The 23,677-nt window shown below is 47.9% G+C and overlaps 1 protein-coding gene across 1 annotated transcript in view; it reads right to left on the reverse strand.

Annotated features, from left to right (window-relative positions):
* LOC135538744 (SH3 and multiple ankyrin repeat domains protein 3-like) overlaps positions 1-23,677 on the reverse strand; it is a 245,766-nt gene that overhangs the window by 34,986 nt on the left and 187,103 nt on the right. The gene's annotated exons all lie outside the window — the stretch shown is intronic.

Raw genomic sequence — 23,677 nt, forward strand, 5'->3', positions numbered from 1 at the left:
TGCTTCACAGAGTTCAAGTAACAGACACCTCTCAACATCAACTGTTCAGAGAACACGGTCGAATTGCTGCAAAGAAACCACTACTAAAGGCAACCAATAAGAAGAAGAGATTTGCTTGGGCCAGGAAACACACACAATGGACATTAGACTGGTAGAAATCTGTCCTTTGGTCTGATGAGTCCAAATATGAGATTTTTGGTTCAAACCTCAGTGTCTTTGTGAGACGCAGTGTAGGTGAACGTATGAAGCAATAAGGAGGAGGTGTTATGGTGTGGGGGTGCTTTGCTGGTGACACTGTCAGTGATCTATATAGAATTCAAGGCACACTTAACCAGCATGGCTACCACAGCATTCTGCAGCGATACGCCATCCTATCTGGTTTGCGCTTAGTGAGATTATAATTTGTTTTTCAACAGGACAATGACCCAACACACCTCCAGGCTGTGTAAGGGCTATTTGACCAAGAAGGAGAGTGATGTAGTGCTGCATCAGATGACCTGGTCTCCACAATCACCCGACCTCAACCCAATTGAGATGGTTTGGGATGAGTTGGACCGCAGAATGAAGGAAAAGCAGCCAACAAGTGCTCAGCATATGTGGAAACTCCTTCAAGACTGTTGGAAAAACATTCCAGGTGGAGCTGGTTGAGAGAATTCCAATAGTGTGCACAGCTGTTAACGAGGCAAAGGGTGGCTACTTTGAAGAATCAAAAAACTAAAATATATTAGGATTTGTTTAACCCTCCTGTTGTGTTCGTTTCATGTTAATTAATTCTGTGTTCCCGGTCCAAAATGACCACCCCATTATAGCTGATTATAAATCCATAATAACACATATATTATCACCTAATGTTGTGTTAGATCTTTTTATCAACTTAAGTTCTTGTGAAAATTACAAGTTTTAAACTTCTATTTGCTTTTTATGGCCTGTAGGCCTCATTGACCTGAGCTCATACAACTAATTGTTTTGAGTAAAACAAAGCATAATGTATGGATTGTTTTGACTAAAACAAATGCTCAGATGAAACATATTGTGCTATTTATCACAGACGACTTGGTGTCAAAGTTTCACAAGGACTCTCTCCTCCTCACCAGTGTCATGATCAAAGATATTGTAACGACGTTCTTGTTTAGTTGAAGGAGAGTCGGACCGAAATGCAGCGTGTAAGTTACTCATGTTTTATTTAGTGAAGACACAACGAACGAACTAACACGAATAACAAAATAAATACAAAAAAACAACAAACAGAACGAAACCTAATACAGCCTGACTGGTGAAACTAACACAGAGACAGGAACAATCACCCACGAAATGCAAAGCGAAATACAGGTTACCTAAATACGGTTCCCAATCAGCGACAACGAGAAGCACCTGACTCTGATTGAGAACCGCCTCAGGCAGCCAACCTATATAACACACACACACCCCTAATCAACTACAATCCCAAACACTACAAACCCCAATACGAAAAAACAATACATAACCCCATGTCACACCCTGGTCTGACTAACTAATAAACTAAAACACACAATACTAAGACCAAGGCGTGACAGAACCCCCCCCCCCCCCTAAGGTGCGGACTCCCGAACGCACCTCAAAACCATAGGGAGGGTCCGGGTGGGCGTCTGTCCATGGTGGCGGTTCCGGCTCCGGACGTGGACCCCACTTCATAAATGTCAATGTTCCTCCCCTTCGCGTCCATGGATAATCCACCCTAACCGCCGACCATGGCCGAATAGTCCTCACCCAGAACCCTACATAATAGAAAAGCAGCTCGTGACTGAGGGGCAGCTCGGGACTGAGGCAGCTCGGGACTGAGGGAACGCTCGGGACTGAGGGGCAGCTCGGGACTGAGGGGCAGCTCGGGACAGAGGGGCAGCTCAGGACAGAGGGGCAGCTCGGGACAGAAGGGCAGCTCAGCACTGAGAAAAAGCCCAGTACTGAGAAAAAGCCCAGTACTGAGAAAAAGCCCAGCCAGGAAGTAGAATCCGGCAGATCCAGGCTGACTGGCGGATCCTGGCTGACTGGCGGATCCTGGCCGACTGGCAGATCTGGCTGCTTCATGCTGACTGGCGGATCCTGGCTGACTGGCGGATCCTGGTTTACTGGCGGATCCTGGCTGACTAGCAGATCTGGAAGAGTCTGGATGACTGGCAGATCTGGAAGAGTATGGATGACTGGCAGATCTGGAAGAGTCTGGCAGATCTGGAAGAGTCTGGCTGACTGGCAGATCTGGAAGAGTCTGGCTGACTGGCAGATCTGGAAGGGTCTGGTTGACTGGCAGATCTGGAAGAGTCTGGATGACTGGCAGATCTGGAAGAGTCTGGATGACTGGCAGATCTGGAAGAGTCTGGCTGACTGGCAGATCTGGAAGAGTCTGGCTGACTGGCAGATCTGGAAGGGTCTGGTTGACTGGCAGATCTGGAAGAGTCTGGATGACTGGCAGATCTGGAAGAGTCTGGCTGACTGGCAGATCTGGAAGGGTCTGGTTGACTGGCAGATCTGGATGAGTCTGGCTGACTGGAATGGTCTGGCTGACTGGCAGATCTGGAAGAGTCTGGCTGACTGGCAGATCTGGCTGCTTCATGCTGACTGACGGCTCAGGCTGCTCCATGCAGATTGACAGCTCTGGCGGCTTCTTGCAGATTGGCAGCTCCATGCAGACTGGCAACTCCATGCAGACTAGCAGATCTGGAAGAGTCTGGTTGACTGGCAGATCTGGAAGAGTCTGGCTGACTGGAATGGTCTGGCTGACTGGCAGATCTTGAAGAGTCTGGCTGACTGGCAGATCTGGCTGCTTCATGCTGACTGGCAACTCCATGCAGACTAGCAGATCTGGAAGAGTCTGGTTGACTGGCAGATCTGGAAGAGTCTGGCTGACTGGAATGGTCTGGCTGACTGGCAGATCTGGAAGAGTCTGGCTGACTGGCAGATCTGGCTGCTTCATGCTGACTGACGGCTCAGACTGATTTATGCAAACTGACAGCTCTGGCTGCTCAAGGTAGACTGGCAGCTCAGGCTGCTCTATGCAAACTGACAGCTCTGGCTGCTCAATGTAGACTGACAGCTCAGGCTGCTCTATACAAACTGACAGCTCTGGCTGCTTAATGTAGACTGGCAGCTCAGGCTGCTCTATACAAACAGGAGGCTCCGGCAACGCTGTAGAGGAGGAAGGCTCTAGAACCGCTGAATAAACGGGAGACTCCGACAGCGCAGGAGAGGGAGAAAACGCTGAACAGGCGAGGCGCACTGAAGGCCTGATGTGTGGTTCTGGCACTGGTGGTATTTGGCCGAGGACACGCACAGGAAGCCTAGTGCAGGGAGCTGCTACTGGAGGGCTGGGGTGTGGAGGTGGTTCTGGATAAAGGACAGGCACAGGAAGCCTGGTGTGAGGAGCTACTACCGGAGGACTGGTGTGTGAAGGTGGCACAGGATGGACTGGACCGTGAAGGAGTACTGAAGAGCCTGAATGCAGGACTGGCACAGGACGTGCAAGGCTAGGCTGGTACTCAGGAGGCTTAGTGCGTGAGGCTGGCACATTTTCCACCAGCCGACTAACACGCACCTCAGGACTAGTATGGAGTGCTGACCCAGGTGCCATCAAATCCCCGACACGCTCCGTCGGCCGAATATTATATCTAAAGCACCAAACTAGCAACTCCCTCATTAGACTCTCCTCCAATTTTCCCATTAACTCCTTCACAGTCTCTGCTTCGCTCACCTCCAACACTGGTTCTGACCTCCTCCTTGGCTCTTCACAATAAACAGGGAGAGTTGACTCAGGTCTATCTCCTGACTCAGCCACTCCCACTGATAGCCCCCCCCCCAAAAAAATTTGGGGCTGCTTTTCGGGCTTCCATCCACATCGCCATGCTGCCTCCTCATATTTGCGCCTCTCTGCTTTAGCCGCTTCTAATTCTTCCTTGGGGAGGCGATAATCACCAGGCTGAGCGCAGGGTCCTTTTCCGTCCAGTTCCTCCTCCCATGTCCAATTCTCCAAATGGTGTAGCCTCTCCCACTGAAGCTGCTTCTGTTGTTTCTCGTGTAGCTCCCGTTTGCGCTGCTCCTGCCTGTTGACACGCTGCTCCTGTTTACTATTCGCCTGCTGCGCTTTAGGGCGGCTACACTCTTCTGGTTTAGCCCAGGGTCCTCTTCCGTCCAGGATTTCCTCCCATGTCCAGAAATCCTTATAACGAGGCTCCACTTTGCGCGGCTCTTCTTTGCGCTGCTCCTGCCTGTTGACACGCTGCTCGGTCCGAGTTTGGTGGGTGATTCTGTAACGACGTTCTTGTTTAGTTGAAGGAGAGTCGGACCGAAATGCAGCGTGTAAGTTACTCATGTTTTATTTAGTGAAGACACAACGAACGAACTAACACGAATAACAAAATAAATACAAAAAAACAACAAACAGAACGAAACCTAATACAGCCTGACTGGTGAAACTAACACAGAGACAGGAACAATCACCCACGAAATGCAAAGCGAAATACAGGCTACCTAAATACGGTTCCCAATTAGCGACAACGAGAAGCACCTGACTCTGATTGAGAACCGCCTCAGGCAGCCAACCTATATAACACACACACACCCCTAATCAACTACAATCCCAAACACTACAAACCCCAATACGAAAAAACAATACATAACCCCATGTCACACCCTGGTCTGACTAACTAATAAACTAAAACACACAATACTATTATGCTGCCACGGAATTAATTGTGAGCAAGGCCTCAAAAAAGCTTTATATACCAGAGCTGAGAGAAAAGTTCTATATATTATTGAAACAATGTTAGGATTGTTTGTGAGATTGCCAACAGGTGTGGTTTCCGTGAGGGAAAGATTCTATTGGGGAAAGGTTCCCATGGGGGTTGCCATGGAAACCAAGAAGGGAAGTGAGGTGTGTGTGTGCTCAAACACACATGCATGTGGGGGTCTGGTAGAGGAAGTGTGTCCATCTGATGAATGGGCATGTGCCTGAACTCAATTTTATACACTGTAGTCTCACCCATTCATTTCTAATGAACGGTCATTTTTTGACCGGGAAGACCATAGGTGTACAAAAGTTAAATAAAACACCCCAAATTTTATGAATATCATCCAAATGTATTTTGTGTGTTCAGATGCCCTGTGTGGACAAAGTCCTGGAACCTTATGACAATCAGAATAAAATAACTTGTAAACTTGAAAACTTGTAAATCGGTCCAATTCGACCGGAACACAGGAGGGTTAACACTTTTTTGGTTACCACATGATTCCATCTGTGTTATTTCATCGTTTTGATGTCTTCATTAACAATATATGGGGGATTGGAAATGATGCAGACAATTACATTGATGGAAGCTACAATCTAACTGCAATATTAAAGCTGATCTACCCCACACCCATTTTTTTTAAATAAAAATAATAATTCATGCTAAATACATGTCCTCCTACAATTGCTCCCTCCCTCCCCCTCATTCTTCTTCTTCTCTCTTTATCTCTCTTCTTTTCTCTCCTCCCTCTCTCTCTGGCTATGCTAATATCTCTGCTGACTTACAGGTAACACTAAGACCAATAGTGTTACTTACAGTGTGTGTGTGTGCGTGTTTTAGAATTAGCATATTGCCTCCATCAGAGGCTAATAACCCATAAACATGTATTGCTGTCAGTGATCACAACTAGATGGGATCAATAGTGCTGTGTCTGTCAGAGATTCGGATTTACCTAAAAAAAAGTGAGTATTGGTCTCATCGGGTTCTCCTATACACATCTGCCTAAGGTCATGGCATGATTCATTGACTGACTTGGCGATTAGATTTGTTAGCATTGTATTATGTTGTCTGTATCTCATTTCTTCTTCTTGTCCATCTCTTTGTACTAAAGTATCTCATCATATCATCATCTCATCAGGAGAGAGGCGTGTTAAAGTGCATGACCTTGTAAACATAGCACTTTAGAGCTTCTGTATGATGTCATTATTACTGCCTCATCTCAGAGCTCTGGGATCAAATGCAGCCCTAGCTAGTTATTAGATCTGTGTGTGTGATGCCTCCTCAATGCCCACAACTATTTCTTCTGCCTGCTCTCTCTTCTTTTCTTTTCTCTCTCAACCATGACTCCCTTTCCTCCCCTGTTGCAGAGGTCCTGTGATTACCATTCCAGGAGAGTAGAGAAGGAGCTAGAGAGTGAGGTATAGACATAGAGGAAGGGGAGGGAGGAGAGACTCCCAGCTAAAAATAGAGCAGTCTGTATCTGACTGGTGATTCATAAGTCTGTGAGTCATTCAACTAGTCAGCACTGAGGAGGGACGGAGGGACGGAGGGAATGGAGGCAGGGATGGAAACAGGGGTGGAGACAGGGGTGGAGACATGTATGGAGGCAGGGATGGAGACAGGGATGGAGACAGGGATGGAGGCAGGGATGGAAACAGGGGTGGAGACAGGGGTGGAGACATGTATGGAGGCAGGGATGGAGACAGCGATGGAGACAGGGGTGGAGAGATGTATGGAGGCAGGGATGGAGACAAGGATGGAGACAGGGGTGGAGACATGTATGGAAGCAGGGATGGAGACAGCGATGGAGACATGTATGGAGGCAGGGATGGAGACAGGGATGGAGACAGGGATGGAGGCAGGGATGGAAACAGGGGTGGAGACAGGGGTGGAGACATGTATGGAGGCAGGGATGGAGACAGCGATGGAGACAGGGGTGGAGAGATGTATGGAGGCAGGGATGGAGACAAGGATGGAGACAGGGGTGGAGACATGTATGGAAGCAGGGATGGAGACAGCGATGGAGACATGTATGGAGGCAGGGATGGAGACAGGGATGGAGACAGGGATGGAGGCAGGGATGGAGGCAGGGATGGAGACAGGGATGGAGACAGGGATGGAGGCAAGGATGGAGACAGGGATGGAGACAGGGATGGAGACAGGGATGGAGGCAAGGATGGAGACAGGGATGGAGACAGGGATGGTGGCAAGGATGGAGACAGGGATGGAGACAGGGATGGAGACAGCGATGGAGACAGGGATGGAGACAGCGATGGAGACAGCGATGGAGACAGGGATGGAGACAGGGATGGAGACAGGGGTGGAGACATGTATGGAGGCAGGGATGGAGACAGCGATGGAGACAGGGATGGAAGCAGGGATGGAGACAGGGATGGAGACAGGGATGGAGGCAGGGATGGAGGCAGGGATGGAGACAGGGATGGAGGCAAGGATGGAGACAGGGATGGAGACAGGGATGGAGGCAGGGATGGAGACAGGGATGGAGACAGGGATAGAGACAGGGATGGAGGCAAGGATGGAGACAGGGATGGAGGCAAGGATGGAGACAGGGATGGAGACAGCGATGGAGACAGGGATGGAGGCAGGGATGGAGACAGGGATGGAGACAGGGATGGAGACAGCGATGGAGACAGGGATGGAGACTGGGATGGAGACAGGGATGGAGACAGGGATGGAGGCAAGGATGGAGACAGCGATGGAGACAGGGATGGAGACAGGGATGGAGACAGCGATGGAGACAGGGATGGAGACTGGGATGGAGGCAGGGATGGAGACAGGGATGGAGACAGGGATGGAGACAGCGATGGAGACAGGGGTGGAGACATGTATGGAGGCAGGGATGGAGACAGGGATGGAGACAGGGATAGAGACAGGGATGGAGGCAAGGATGGAGACAGGGATGGAGGCAAGGATGGAGACAGGGATGGCGACAGCGATGGAGGCAGGGATGGAGACAGGGATGGAGACAGGGATGGAGACAGGGATGGAGACAGCGATGGAGACAGGGATGGAGACAGGGATGGAAACAGGGATGGAGACAGGGATGGAGCGAATAAGGGGACAAAGGGGGAAAGAGATGAAAGGGAAGAAGGAGGGAGGAAAAGAGAGAAAGAAATTAGATAAATAAACCATTAAGAAATGTCAAACCTGGTTACCTAAACTAAATAGTAGCTAAAACGGTCAGTAACACAACTTAGATTAAAAAGTTTTGAGATCCCCATGTTAAGTCACACGCACACCTACAAACAAATGCAAACACCTATACAACCACGGCAGCAGCTTGAAGCTGAAAAAAAGATGGTTCTGCGAGTTGTTCTGCTGATTTATTTGAGGAAGGAAAGAGAGGAGGGCTCCACCACACCACTCTCTCACTTGAGTATCTTACCTAGTTATTTTCAGATGATCTCATTTTGCTCTTTTGTAGCTTTGGTAACTTTCTGCTCACTCCTCTCCCTATAGGTTTTACAGATGCTCCCCCACCCCTTGGCTCCAACCCTTCTAATTTTGTGTACCCTGCGCGCAATGGAATGCCGATTTGATCTTAGCCTACTGTATGCTGCCCTTCAGTCTCTAGACTGACGGAGACATGGATCACACCAGTGAACACTCCTACTCCAGTTTCTCTCTCTTCATCTGACTACGTTTTCTCTCATAGTCCGAGAGCATTTGGTCGTTGCAGTGGTGGCACTCATTTCTACTAAGTGGAAATTTCTCCCTCCCTCACCTGCCAATCTCCTAATTTGAATTCCATGCTTTCACTGTCACTTGTCCACTCAAGCGATAGGTGACAAACATTATTGTCATCTATCGCCCACCAGGTGCCCTTAGAGAGTTCCTCAATGAGCTTGACACCTTGATAAGCTAATTTTCTGATAATTGCTCACATCTTTTCAACTGGGAGCCTTTGATACATTTCTTTCCAACTCTCTCTTTCCCCTCCTTGCCTCTTTGACCTCACCCTTTCCCAGTCCCCTCCTACTCGCAAGGCAGGCAATACGCTTGACCTCCTTTGTACTAGAGGCTTTTCGCCTTCTAATCTAACTGAAACCCCGCTCCAAGTCTCTGATCACAACTTTGTTTCCTTTTCTGTCTCCCTTTCCTCTAACCCTAAACACACTGTCACGCCCTGACCGTAGAGAGCGTTTTCTGTCTCCCTTTCCTCCAACCCTAACCACTCTGTCACGCCCTGACCGTAGAGAGCGTTTTCTGTCTCCCTTTCCTCCAACCCTAACCACTCTGTCACGCCCTGACCGTAGAGAGCGTTTTCTGTCTCCCTTTCCTCCAAACCTAACCACTCTGTCACGCCCTGACCGTAGAGAGCGTTTTCTGTCTCCCTTTCCTCCAACCCTAACCACTCTGTCACGCCCTGACCGTAGAGAGCGTTTTCTGTCTCCCTTTCCTCCAACCCTAACCACTCTGTCACGCCCTGACCGTAGAGAGCGTTTTCTGTCTCCCTTTCCTCCAACCCTAACCACTCTGTCACGCCCTGACCGTAGAGAGCCTTCTGTCTCCCTTTCCTCCAACCCTAACCACTCTGTCACGCCCTGACCGTAGAGAGCCTTCTCTCTCCATTTCCTCTAACCCTAACCACTCTGTCACGCCCTGACCGTAGAGAGCCTTCTCTCTCCATTTCCTCTAACCCTAACCACTCTGTCACGCCCTGACCGTAGAGAGCGTTTTCTGTCTCCCTTTCCTCCAACCCTAACCACTCTGTCACGCCCTGACCGTAGAGAGCGTTTTCTGTCTCCCTTTCCTCCAACCCTAACCACTCTGTCACGCCCTGACCGTAGAGAGCGTTTTCTGTCTCCCTTTCCTCCAAACCTAACCACTCTGTCACGCCCTGACCGTAGAGAGCCTTCTGTCTCCCTTTCCTCCAACCCTAACCACTCTGTCACGCCCTGACCGTAGAGATCCTTCTGTCTCCCTTTCCTCCAAACCTAACCACTCTGTCACGCCCTGACCGTAGAGAGCGTTTTCTGTCTCCCTTTCCTCCAACCCTAACCACTCTGTCACGCCCTGACCGTAGAGAGTGTTTTCTGTCTGTCTTTCCTCCAACCCTAACCACTCTGTCACGCCCTGACCGTAGAGAGTGTTTTCTGTCTGTCTTTCCTCCAACCCTAACCACTCTGTCACGCCCTGACCGTAGAGAGCCTTCTGTCTCCCTTTCCTCCAACCCTAACCACTCTGTCACGCCCTGACCGTAGAGAGCCTTCTGTCTCCATTTCCTCCAAACCTAACCACTCTGTCACGCCCTGACCGTAGAGAGCCTTCTCTCTCCATTTCCTCCAAACCTAACCACTCTGTCACGCCCTGACCATAGAGAGCCTTCTGTCTCCCTTTCCTCCAACCCTAACCACTCTGTCACGCCCTGACCGTAGAGAGCCTTCTGTCTCCATTTCCTCCAAACCTAACCACTCTGTCACGCCCTGACCGTAGAGAGCGTTTTCTGTCTCCCTTTCCTCCAACCCTAACCACTCTGTCATGCCCTGACCGTAGAGAGCCTTCTGTCTCCATTTCCTCCAAACCTAACCACTCTGTCACGCCCTGACCGTAGAGAGCCTTCTCTCTCCATTTCCTCCAAACCTAACCACTCTGTCACGCCCTGACCGTAGAGAGCGTTTTCTGTCTCCCTTTCCTCCAACCCTAACCACTCTGTCACGCCCTGACCGTAGAGAGCCTTCTGTCTCCCTTTCCTCCAAACCTAACCACTCTGTCACGCCCTGACCGTAGAGAGCGTTTTCTGTCTCCATTTCCTCCAACCCTAACCACTCTGTCACGCCCTGACCGTAGAGAGCGTTTTCTGTCTCCATTTCCTCCAACCCTAACCACTCTGTCACGCCCTGACCGTAGAGAGCGTTTTCTGTCTCCCTTTCCTCTAACCCTAACCACTCTGTCACGCCCTGACCGTAGAGAGCGTTTTCTGTCTCCCTTTCCTCCAACCCTAACCACTCTGTCACGCCCTGACCGTAGAGAGCGTTTTCTGTCTCCATTTCCTCTAACCCTAACCACTCTGTCACGCCCTGACCGTAGAGAGCGTTTTCTGTCTCCCTTTCCTCTAACCCTAACCACTCTGTCACGCCCTGACCGTAGAGAGCGTTTTCTGTCTCCATTTCCTCCAACCCTAACCACTCTGTCACGCCCTGACCGTAGAGAGCCTTCTGTCTCCCTTTCCTCCAACCCTAACCACTCTGTCACGCCCTGACCGTAGAGAGCGTTTTCTGTCTCCCTTTCCTCCAACCCTAACCACTCTGTCACGCCCTGACCGTAGAGAGCGTTTTCTGTCTCCCTTTCCTCCAACCCTAACCACTCTGTCACGCCCTGACCGTAGAGAGCCTTCTGTCTCCATTTCCTCCAAACCTAACCACTCTGTCACGCCCTGACCGTAGAGAGCCTTCTGTCTCCATTTCCTCCAAACCTAACCACTCTGTTACGCCCTGACCGTAGAGAGCGTTTTCTGTCTCTATTTTGGTTTGGTCAGGGTGTGATTTGGGTGGGCATTCTATGTCCTTTTTCAATGTTTTGTATTTCTTTGTTTTGGCCGGGTATGGTTCTCAATCAGGGACAGCTGTCTATCGTTGTCTCTGATTGGGAACCATCCTTAGGTAGCTTTTTCCCACATGGGTTTTGTGAGTAGTTATTTTCTGTTTAGTGTTTGCACCTTTCGGGACTGTTTCGGTTTAATTTATTCTCTTGTTATTTTGTATTAGTGTTCAGTTCAATAAACAAACATGAATACTTACCACGCTGTGCTTTGGTCCTCCTACTCTTCCGACGACGAAAGCCGTTACACACTCAGCCCGTACCCAGATGGTCATGCGCCATCACAATCTTCCCTCACTCTTTCACTACTCTCTCCTCTTCTATCTTATAATCTCTCCCTTCTGCTAAATCATTCTCCCTCATTTCTCATGATTCTGCTTCTTCGACCCTACACAGTAAAGAAGGGGGTGTAAAAATGACAGTGTTGACTTATTATAACCCCCGGGTGAGTATTTTCAACATTATGAGGAGTCAATGAGCTCTAGTGTCAGAATTAAATCGGAGTGTAAAATTATGCAGTCATTGCAGTGTAAAAGCAATGTCACGTTCGTATGGAGGAGACCAAGGCGCAGCGTGATATGAATACAGGTTCTTTAATAAGACGAAGAACACTTAAACAAACTATACAAAATAACAAAACTAACGTGAAGCTATACTGTACTGGACTCTGGAGACGCACAGGAAGCCTGGTACGTGGTGCTGGCACTGGTGGTTCCGGGCTGGAGACACGCCTGTTAGGTCGCTCATACCAGGTGATATGGAGAGGATCTGTGACTGCACCACATATTCCCACTACTGGTGTCCCACAGGGCTCAGTTCTCGGCCCTCTTCTCTCTATACACAAGTCAATTTACTTTGTTATAACCTCACATGGTATTTCCTGTCATTGCTATGCAGATGACACTCAATTACTTTTCTCTTTCCCCCCCCCTTCTTTGCGTTCCTGGTAGATATCTCAGCTTGGATGTCAGCCCACCACCACAAGCTCAACCTTGACAAGAAGGAGCGTGTATTCCTCCCGGGCAAGCCATGTCCGCTCCAAGACCTCTCCATCATGGTTGACAACCCCACGGTGTCTGCCTCCCAGAGTGCAAAGAACCTTGAGCCTGGACAACACCCTGTTGTTGTCTGCAAACATCAAAGCAGTGACTCGCTCCTGCAGGTTCAAGCTTTACAACATCCGTAGAGTACGACCCTACCTCACACAGGAAGCAGCGCAGGTCCTAATCCAGGCACTTGTCATCTCCCATCTGGACTACTGCAACTCGTTGTTGGCTGGGCTCCCCACTTGTGCCAACAAACCCCTGCAACTTATCCAGAACGATGCAGCGTGCCTGGCATTCAATCCCCCTAAGTTTCCCCCTGTCCTACGGACACTCCACTGACATCCAGTCAAAGCTTGCATCCACTACAAGAACATGGTACTTTCCTACGGAACAGGAAGAGGAACTGCCCCTCCCTACCTTCAGGCTATGCTCAAATCCTACACCCCAACCGAGTACTCTGTTCTGCCACCTCTGGTCTCTTGGACCTCCCACCACTGACCTCCCGCTAAGCCTCGTCAATGTTATTTTCTATCGTGGCACCCCAATGGTGGAACCAGCTTCCCCCTGAAGCTAGGACAGCAGAGTCCTTGTCCATCTTCCGAAAACATCTGAAACCTTACCTCTTCAAAGATGATCTTAAATAATCCCACATCCCCCCCCCTCTATTCCCCCTTACTAGCTCTGACTTTCCTGATAGCTACTTAAAAAATTAAATTACGACTGAGATCTGTGGTTGTCCCACCTAGCTGAATGAATGCACTAACTGTAAGTCACTCTGGATAAGAGCATACTCTAAATAACTCTAATGTAAATGTTAAATACATCACTCATTGTTGAGTTAATGAATTCGATCAATATCCTTTTCTTTCTCGCTCTCATTCTCTCCATCAGTCTCTCCCCCCTTCTCCCCTTCTCTTTCCCTTCCCTTCATCCCTCTGTCCTCTCCCCCTTCCTTCTCTCCAATAATCTCTTTCTCCCTTTTTTAATCTCTCTCCTACCTGCAGTAAATGATAAAATGTCATCCCCAGATTAATGTCCCCTTGGCGATGTGGTTGTGCGCAGGTGTGTCTGTGTGTGTGTGTGTGTGTGTGTGTGTGTGTGTGTGTGTGTGTGTGTGTGTGTGTCTGTGTGTGTGTGTGTCTGCGTGTGCATGTGTGTGTGTGTGAGAGCGGGAGAGGAGTCACAATAAATAACAACAGATTCACTGATGGCCTGACCCTAGCCTTAATGCTACCCCTATCCATCCCCCTATCTCTCTCCCTCTCTCTATCTCTCTCTCTCTGACCCTGACTAAAATCTTATCACCAAATCAACAGAGGTGGAAAGGGATAGAATGGGAGGAGAGAGAGAAAGAGACAGAGGGGGAAAGAGAGACAAAGACAGTTGGATAGATTAAGGGGGATGAGACAGTGAGAGTCACGGCACAGGGTGATGTATAAGAGACCCTGCAGCACACAGTCAGTTACTCACAAACCCACATTCAGATTTCAATACAACTACACAACTACACAACTACACACTCACGCATACACGGGTAAAACACATGGGTAAAACATTATGTGCACACACACACAAAATCACACGCACGCACACACACACACACACACAGACACAGGGAGCAGTGTTGTTTAGGTTAGTTAATTGTAGGCTGTCTTTCCTGCTTCACTGAGCTGAGCTGAGACATATTGCCATGACTGTCAGTGATGCCTCAATGCTTACCAGATAAACAAGTGTGTGTTTTTCTGAGTGTGTGCATGCTTGTGTCTACGTGTGTGAATGTGTGTGCCTGAGTTTGTGTGCGATTGTCTTTCTGTGTGTGTGTCCTCTAGTGTGTTATCTATTATTTCATTACCGTTGAAGTATCCTAGGATACATCAAATTCCTGCAAAAACAACTGTATATCCTTAACTGTTGAGCATTATCTATTTAGCTAGACTTATTTATTGCACCAAAATCATTTGCTGAGTTAATATTAAACAATCTAAAAAAAGATATGCGTTTCTGTACTTCAATTCCCAGTGGAAAGGGGTGAAGGACATGGAATGAGAAGGAGAAGTGGAGGGAGGGAAATTAAGAGAGAGGAGGGGGAAGAGATAAATAGAGGAGAGAGAGAGAGATAAGGGAGGAGAGAAATGCAAATACAAGTAGAGAAGAGAGAGGGAGATGAGGGAGGGAGAGGGGGAAACAGCGAGAGAGGAGAGGGAATAAGGAAAGACAGGAAGGAGAGCGGAGAAAAATAAAGTTGCCTCATTAATTTCTTCTCCTCTGTCCTTTCTCCCTTATTCTTCTCCTTCACTTTCTCACTGCCTCCTGTGTTTAGACACCTCCCTTTTCTCAGCTTCTTGCACTCTCACCCAGGCACTCTCTCCTCACCCCTCCTCACCTCCTTATCCCATAAAGCGGCAGGATTCCTCAGGGAATGGGGGGGGGGGCAAGACAACATACATTCCTCAACACCTATTTTCACAAAACCCTCTCCAGACACAGTGGGGAAAAAAAATCACATTCAAGAAAACATTACAAATGAATCTACAAAGATTGACGATATGACTGGATAGATACTGACCCCTGAATGACATGACCAAAAGTATGTGGACGTGTGCTCATCGAACATCTCATTCCAAAATCATGGGCATTAATATGGAGTCGGTCTCCCCTTTGCTGCCATAACAGCCTCCAATCTTCTGGGAAGGTGTTCCATTAGATGTTGGAACATGGTTGCGGGGACTCACTTCCATTCAACCACACCAGCATTAGTGAGGTCGGGCACTGATGTTGGGTGATTAGGCCTGGCTCATAGTCGGCATTCCAATTCATACCAAAGGTGTCCGATGGAAGTTGAGGTCAGGGCTCTGTGCAGGCCAGTCAAGTACCTCCGCACCGATCTCGACAAACCATTTCTGTATGTACCTCGCTTTGTACACAGGGGCATGGTCCTTCTGAAACAGGAAAGGTATTCCCTAAACTGTTGCCACAAAGTTGGAAGTACAGAATCATCTAGAATGTCATTGCATGTTGTAGCGTTAAGATTTCACTTCACTGGAAATAAGGGGCCAAGCCTGAACCATGAAAAACAGCCCGAGACCATTATTCCTCTTCCACCACACTTTACAGTTGGCACTATGCATTGGGGCAGGCAGCTTTCTCATGGAATCTGCCAAACCAAGATTCTTCTGTCGGACTGCCAGATAGTGGAGTGTGATTCATCACTCCAGAGAACACGTTTCCACTGCTCCAAAGTTCAATGGCAGCAAGCTGACGCTTGGCATTGTGCATGGTGATCATAGGCTTGTGTGCGGCTGCTCGGCCATGGAAACCCATTTCATGAAGATCCCTACGAACAGTTATTTTGCTGACGTTGCTTCCAGAGGCAGTTTGGAACTCGTGTTATTTCTTACATCAGTACCCCAGGTCATCTTAGGTTTCATTACATACAGTCGAGAAGAACTACTGAATATAAGATCAGCGTCAACTCACCATCAGTACGACCAAGAATATGACTTTCGCGAAGTGGATGCTGTGTTCTGCCTTTCAACCAGGACAACGGAATGGATCCCAGCCGGCGACCCAAAAAAACGACTTCGTAAAAGAGGGAAACGAGGCGGTCTTCTGGTCAGACTCCGGAGACGGGCACATCGTGCACCACTCCCTAGCATTCTTCTCGCCAATGTCCAGTCTCTTGACAACAAGGTTGATGAAATCCGAGCAAGGGTAGCATTCCTGAGGGACATCAGAGACTGTAACGTTCTTTGCTTCACGGAAAAATGGCTCACTGGAGAGACGCTATCGGAGGCGGTGCAGCCAGAGGGTTTCTCCACGCATCGCTCCGACAGAAACAAACATCTTTCTGGTAAGAAGAGGGGCGGGGGCGTCTGCCTTATGGCTAACGAGACGTGGTGTGATCACAGAAACATACAGGAACTCAAATCTTTCTGTTCACCTGATTTAGAATTCCTCACAATCAAATGTAGACCGCATTATCTACCAAGAGAATTCTCTTCGATTATAATCACAGCCGTATATATTCCCCCCCAAACAGACACATTGATGGCTCTGAATGAACTTTATTTGACTCTTTGCAAACTGGAATCCATACATCCTGAGGCTGCATTCATTGTAGCTGGGGATTTTAACAAGGCTAATCTGAAAACAAGACTCCCTAAATTGCATCAGCATATCGATTGCGCTACCAGGGCTGGCAAAACCTTGGATCATTGTTATTCTAACTTCCGCGACGCATATAAGGCCCTGCCCCGCCCTCCTTTCGGAAAAGCTGACCACGACTCCATCTTGCTGATCCCTGCCTACAGACAGAAACTAAAACAATAAGCTCCCACGCTGAGGTCTGTCCAACGCTGGTCCGACCAAGCTGATTCCACACTCCAAGACTGCTTCCATCACGTGGACTGGGACATGTTTCGTATTGCAACAGACAATAACATTGACGAATACACTGATTCGGTGTGCGAGTTCATTAGAACGTGCGTTGAAGATGTCGTTCCCATAGCAACGATTAAAACATTCCCTAACCAGAAACCGTGGATTGATGGCAGCATTCGCGTGAAACTGAAAGCGCGAACCACTGCTTTTAATCAGGGCAAGGTGACTGGTAACATCACCGAATACAAACAGTGCAGCTATTCTCTCCGCAAGGCTATCAAACAAGCTAAGCGTCAGTATAGAGACAAAGTAGAATCTCAATTCAACGGCTCAGACACAAGAGATATGTGGCAGGGTCTACAGTCAATCACGGACTACAAGAAGAAAACCAGCCCAGTCATGGACCAGGATGTCTTGCTCCCAGGCAGACTAAATAACTTTTTTGCCCGCTTTGAGGACAATACAGTGCCACTGACACGGCCTGCAACGAAAACATGCGGTCTCTCCTTCACTGCAGCCGAGGTGAGTAAAACATTTAAACGTGTTAACCCTCGCAAGGCTGCAGGCCCATATGGCATCCCCGGCCGTGCCCTCAGAGCATGCGCAGACCAGCTGGCTGGTATGTTTACGGACATATTCAATCAATCCCTATACCAGTCTGCTGTTCCCACATGCTTCAAGAGGTCCACCATTGTTCCTGTTCCCAAGAAAGCTAAGGTAACTGAGCTAAACGACTACCGCCCGGTAGCACTCACTTCCGTCATCATGAAGTGCTTTGAGAGACTAGTCAAGGACCATATCACCTCCACCCTACCTGACACCCTAGACCCACTCCAATTTGCTTACCGCCCAAATAGGTCCACAGACGATGCAATCTCAACCACACTGCACACTGCCCTAACCCATCTGGACAAGAGGAATACCTATGTGAGAATGCTGTTCATCGACTACAGCTCGGCATTTAACACCATAGTACCCTCCAAGCTCGTCATCAAGCTCGAGACCCTGGGTCTCAAACCCCGCCCTGTGCAACTGGGTACTGGACTTCCTGACGGGCCGCCCCCAGGTGGTGAGGGTAGGCAACAACATCTCCACCCCGCTGATCCTCAACACTGGGGCCCCACAAGGGTGCGTTCTGAGCCCTCTCCTGTACTCCCTGTTCACCCACGACTGCGCGGCCACGCACGCCTCCAACTCAATCATCAAGTTTGCGGACGACACAACAGTGGTAGGCTTGATTACCAACAACGACGAGACGGCCTACAGGGAGGAGGTGAGGGCCCTCGGAGTGTGGTGTCAGGAAAATAACCTCGCACTCAACATCAACAAAACTAAGGAGATGATTGTGAACTTCAGGAAACAGCAGAGGGAGCACCCCCCCACATCGACATGACAGTAGTGAAGAGGGTAGTAAGTTTTAAGTTCCTCGGCGTACGCATCACGGACAAACTGAAATGGTCCACCCACACAGACAGCGTCGTGAAGAATGCGCAGCAGCACCTCTTCAACCTCAGGAGGCTGAAGAAATTCGGCTTGTCACCAAAAGCACTCACAAACTTCTCCAGATGCACAATCGAGAGCATCCTATCGGGCTGTATCACCGCCTGGTACGGCAACTGCTCCGCCCACAACCGTAAGGCTCTCCAGAGGGTAGTGAGGTCTGCACAACGCATCACCGGGGGCAAACTACCTGCCCTCCAGGACACCTACACCACCCGATGTTACAGGAAGGCCATAAAGATCATCAAGGACAGCAACCACCCGAGCCACTGCCTGTTCACCCTGCTATCATCCAGAAGGTGAGGTCAGTGCAGGGGCATCAAAGCAGGGACCGAGACTGAAAAACAGCTTCTATCTCAAGGCCATCAGACTGTTAAACAGCAACCACTAACATTGAGTGGCTGCTGCCAACACACTGACTCAACTCCAGACACTTTAATAATGGGAATTGATGGGAAATGATGTAAAATATATCACTAGCCACTTTAAACAATGCTACCTAATATAATGTTTACATACCCTACATTATTCATCTCATATGTATACGTATATACTGTACTCTATATCATCTACTGCATCCTTATGTAATACATGTATCACTAGCCACTTTAACTATGCCACTTTGTTTACATACTCATCTCATATGTATATACTGTACTCAATACCATCTACTGTATCTTGCCTATGCTGCTCTGTACCATCACTCATTCATATATCTTTATGTACTTATTGTTTATCCCCTTACACTGTGTATAAGAAATTAGTTTTGGAATTGTTAGTTAGATTACTTGTTGGTTATTACTGCATTGTCGGAACTAGAAGCACAAGCATTTCGCTACACTCGCATTAACATCTGCTAACCATGTGTATGTGACAAATAAAATTTGATTTGATTTGATTTGTTTGGATTTGAACCCAGTAGTGAGTGTTGCAACTGAGGATAGACTATTTTTATGCACTACATGCTTCAGCACTCGGTGATCCCATTCTGAGCCATTGTTGCTCCTAGACGTTTCCACTTCACAATAACAGCACTTACAGGTGACCGGGGCAGCTCTAGCAGGACAGAAATTTGACAAACTGACTTGTTGGAAAAATTACTTGTGTCATGCACAAAGTAGATGTCCGCACTGACTTGACAAAACTATATTTCGTTAACAAGACATTTGTGGAGTGGTTGATAAAAACAAGTTTTAATGACTCCAAACTAAGTGAATGTAAACTTTCGACTTCAGCTGTAATACACACACATCTAAAGGGCTGAAAGAGAACATGTACATGTAAATAAATGGATGAGCGATGGGCTAGCGGCATAGGCACGGTGCAATAGATGGTATAAAATACAGTACATACTGTACATATGACATGAGTAATGTAAGATATGTAAACATTATTAAAGTGGCATTATTTATAGTGGCATTGTTTAAAAAGTGACTTGTGATCCATTTATAAAAGTGTCCAGTGATTGTTGTCTCAATGTATGCAGCAGCCTCTCTGAGTTAGTGATGGCTGTTTAACAGTCTGATGGCCTTGAGATAGAAGCTGTTTTTCAGTCTCTCGGTCCCTGCTTTGATACACCTGTACTGACCTCACTTTCCGGATGGTGGCAGTGTGAACAGGCAGTGGCTCAGGTGGTTGTTGTCCTTGATAATCTTTTTGGCCTTCCTGTGACATCGGATGCTTTAGGTGTCATGGAGGGCAGGTAGTTTGCCCAGACTGCACCATCCACTGGAGAGCCTTGTGGTTGAAGGCAGTGCAGTTGCCATACCAGGCTGTGATACAGACCGACAGAATGCTCCCGATTGTGCATCTGTAAAAGTTTGACAGGGGTTTGGATGACAAGCCAAATTTCTTCAGCCTCTCGAGGTTGAAGAGGCGCTGCTGCGCCTTCCTCGCCACACTGTCTGTGGGGGTGGACCATTTCAGTTTGTATGTGATGTGTATGCCTAGGAACTTAATACTGTCCACCTTCTCCATTGCTGTCCCTTCGATGTGGATAGAGGGGTGCTCCCTCTGCTGTTTCTTGAAGTCCACGATCATCTCCTTTATTTTGTTGATTCTGAGTGAGAGGTTATTTTCCTCACACCACACTCCCAGGGCCCTCACCTCCTTCCTGGAGGCTGTCTCGTCATTGTTGGTAATCAAGCCCACTACTGTAGTGTCATCTGCAAACTTGATGATTGAGTTAGAGGCATGCATGGCCAGGCAGTCGTGGGTGAACAAGGAGTACAGGAGGGGGATGAGCACACATCCTTGTGGGTTCCCAGTGTTGGGGGTCAGTGAAGTGGAGATGTTGTTTCCAACTTACACCACCTTTGGGGCGGCCCGTCAGAAAGTCCAGGACCCAATTGTATAGGGCGGGGTTGAGACCCAGGACCTCCAGCTTGATGATGAGTATGGAGGAAACTATGGTGTTGAATGCTGAGCTGTAGTCAATGAATAGCATTCTTACATATGTATTCCTCTTGTCCAGATGGGATAGGGCAGTGTGCAGTGTGATGGCGATTGCATCGTCTTTGGACCTGATGGGGCGGTATGCAAATTGAAGTGGGTTTAGGGTGATTGGTAAGGTGGAGGTAATATGATCCTTGACTAATCTCTCAAAGCACTTCATGATGACAAAAGTGAGTGCTATGGGGCGGTAGTCATTTAGTTCAGTTATCTTTGCCTTCGTGGGTACAGGAACAATGGTGGCCATCTTGAAGCATGTGGTGACAGCAGACTGGGATAGGGAGCGTTTGAATATGTCAGCCAGCTGGTCTGCGCATGCTCTGAGAACGCGGCTCGGGATGCAGCCTTGTGAGGGTTCATACGTTTAAATGTTTTACTCAAGCCACGGAGAAGGAGAGGGGGGGCACAGTCCTTGTTAGATTGCCGTGACGGTGGCACTGCATTATCCTCAAAGCGGGCAAAGAAGGTGTTTAGTTTGTCTGGAAGTGTGACGTCGGTGTCCGTGACGTGGCTGGTTTTCTTCTTGTAGTCCGTGATTTCCTATAGACCCTGCCACATACGTCTCGTGTCTGAGCCGTTGAATTGCGACTCCACTTTGTCCCTGTTCCGTAATTTCGCTTGTTTGATTGCCTTGCAGAGGGACTAACTACAGAGTTTATATTCAGCCATATTCCCAGAGCTCTTTCCATGGTTAAATGCGGTGGTTTGTGCTTTCCGTTTGGCGCGAATGCCGCCATCCATACACAGTTTCTGGTTACGGTAGGTTTTAATAGTCACAGTGGGTACAACATCTCCAATGCACTTCCTTATAAACTCACTCACCAAGTCTTGAAGCGTGGATTCCAATTGGTCAGACCAGCGTTGAATGGTTCTAGTCCCTGTTACATCCTGTTTGAGTTTCTGCCTATAAGATGCTAGGAGCAAGATGGCGCTGTAGTTGGATTTGCCAAAGGGAGGGCGGGGGAGGGCTTTGTATGCATTGCGGAAGTTAGAGTAGGAGTGATCGAGTGTATTACCCCCTAAGTACTGCAATCAATATTCTAAAATAATTTAGGTAGCCTTGTTCTCAATTTTGCTTGGTGAAAATCCCCAACTACAATAAATGCAGCCTCAGGATATATGGTTTCCAGTTTACATAGAATCCAGTGAAGTTCCTTGAGGACCGTTGTGGTGTCTGCTTGAGGGGCAATGTATACAGCTGTGATGATAACTGACGAGAATTCTCTTTGGGGATAATATGGCCGACATTTGATTGTAAGGAATTCTAGGTCAGGTGAGCATAAGAACTTGAGTTCCTGTATGTTGTTCTGATTACACCATGAGTCGTTAATCATGAAGCATACACCCCTGCCCTTCATCTTCCCAGAGAGGTGTGGCTGAGCCGATTCCAACAACATATCCCGAGAGAGCCATGTTTCCGTGAAACAGGGAATGTTACAATCTCTGATGTCTCTCTGGAAGGCAACCCTTGCTTGAATTTCATCTACCTTGTTGTCACGAGACTGGACATTGGTGAGTAGTATACTCTGGAGCGATGGGCGATGAGCACGTCCAAGGAGCCTGACCAGTTGGCTGCTCTGTCGGTCCCTTCTGCGGTGTCGTCATTTTGGGTTGGCTTCTGGGATTAGATCCATTGTCCTGGGTGATGGTCCAAACAGAGGATCTGCTTCGGGAAAGTCGGATTCCTGGTCGTAAATGTTGGTAAGTTGACGTTGCTCTTATATCCAATAGTTCTTCCCGGATGTATGTAATAAGAATTAAGATTTTCTGGGGTAACAATGTAAGAAATAATACAGAAAAAAAACAAAATGTTGCATAGTTTCCTAAGGACTCAAAGTGAGGCGACCATCTCTGTCAGCGTCATTGTGCCAAAAAATGATGGCGATTGCATGGCTGTGCTGTCGATTTATACACCTGTCAGTACCAAATCCACTCATTTGAAGGGGTGTCCACATACCTTTGTAGATACAGTTTATGCAGAAAGTTTTCAGATTAAATAGAAATATCACATTTACATAAGTATTCAGACCCAAATGTGAACCTTTGCCCCAGTCTGAAACAGGTTTTCATCAAGGATCTCTCTGTAATTTGCTCCATTCATTTTTCCCTTGTCCTAGCTAGTCTCCCAGTCCCTGCTTCTGAAAAACGTCCTCATAGCAAGATGCTGCCACCACCATGCTTCACCGTATAAATAATATTGGCCAGGTGATGAGCGGTACCTGGTTTCCTCCAGAAGTGATGCTTGGAGTTCAGTCTAGGTTTCATCAGACCAGAGATGCCTCCACGTGCCTCTTACTGAGGAGAGACTTCAGTCTGGCCCCTCTCCCATAAAGGCCTGATTTGTGGAGTGCTGCAAAGATGGTTGTCCTTCTGGAAGGTTCTCTCATCTCAACAGAGGAACTTTGAAGCTCCGTCACCTCCCTGACCAAGGCCCTTCTCCCCCGATTGCTCAGTTTGGCCGGGCGGCCATGGCTTGGTTTTTGCTCTGACATGCACTATCAACTGTGAGACCTTTCAAAATCATCTCCAATCAATTAAATTTACCACAGGTGGACTCCAAACAAGTTGTAGAAACATCTGAAGGATGATCAATGGAAACCGGATTCACCTGAGCTCAATTTCAAGTCTCATAGCAAAGGGTCTGAATAGTTTTTTAACTTTTTTAATACATTTGCTAAAATATCAAAAACCTGTTTTCACTGTCATTATGGGGTATTGTGTGTAGATTGATGAGGGCAAAAAAATATTTAAGACATTTTAGAATAAGGCTGTAATGTAACAAAATGTGGAAAAATTGAAGGTGTCTGATTACTTTCCGATAATCAATGTATAGTGTACGTATTGACTGTTACTCTAAACATGCAGAGATAGAGAGTACATTAATGAATGCAACATATACAAGTAACTGCCAGAATAAAGGAAACACCAACATAAGGGCCACCACGAGCTAGGACAGCTTCAATGCACCTTGGCATAGATTCTACT

The sequence above is a fragment of the Oncorhynchus masou genome, unplaced genomic scaffold (assembly GCF_036934945.1).
Source record: "Oncorhynchus masou masou isolate Uvic2021 unplaced genomic scaffold, UVic_Omas_1.1 unplaced_scaffold_33___fragment_6___debris, whole genome shotgun sequence".
In the NCBI taxonomy this organism is placed as follows: Eukaryota; Metazoa; Chordata; class Actinopteri; order Salmoniformes; family Salmonidae; genus Oncorhynchus; species Oncorhynchus masou.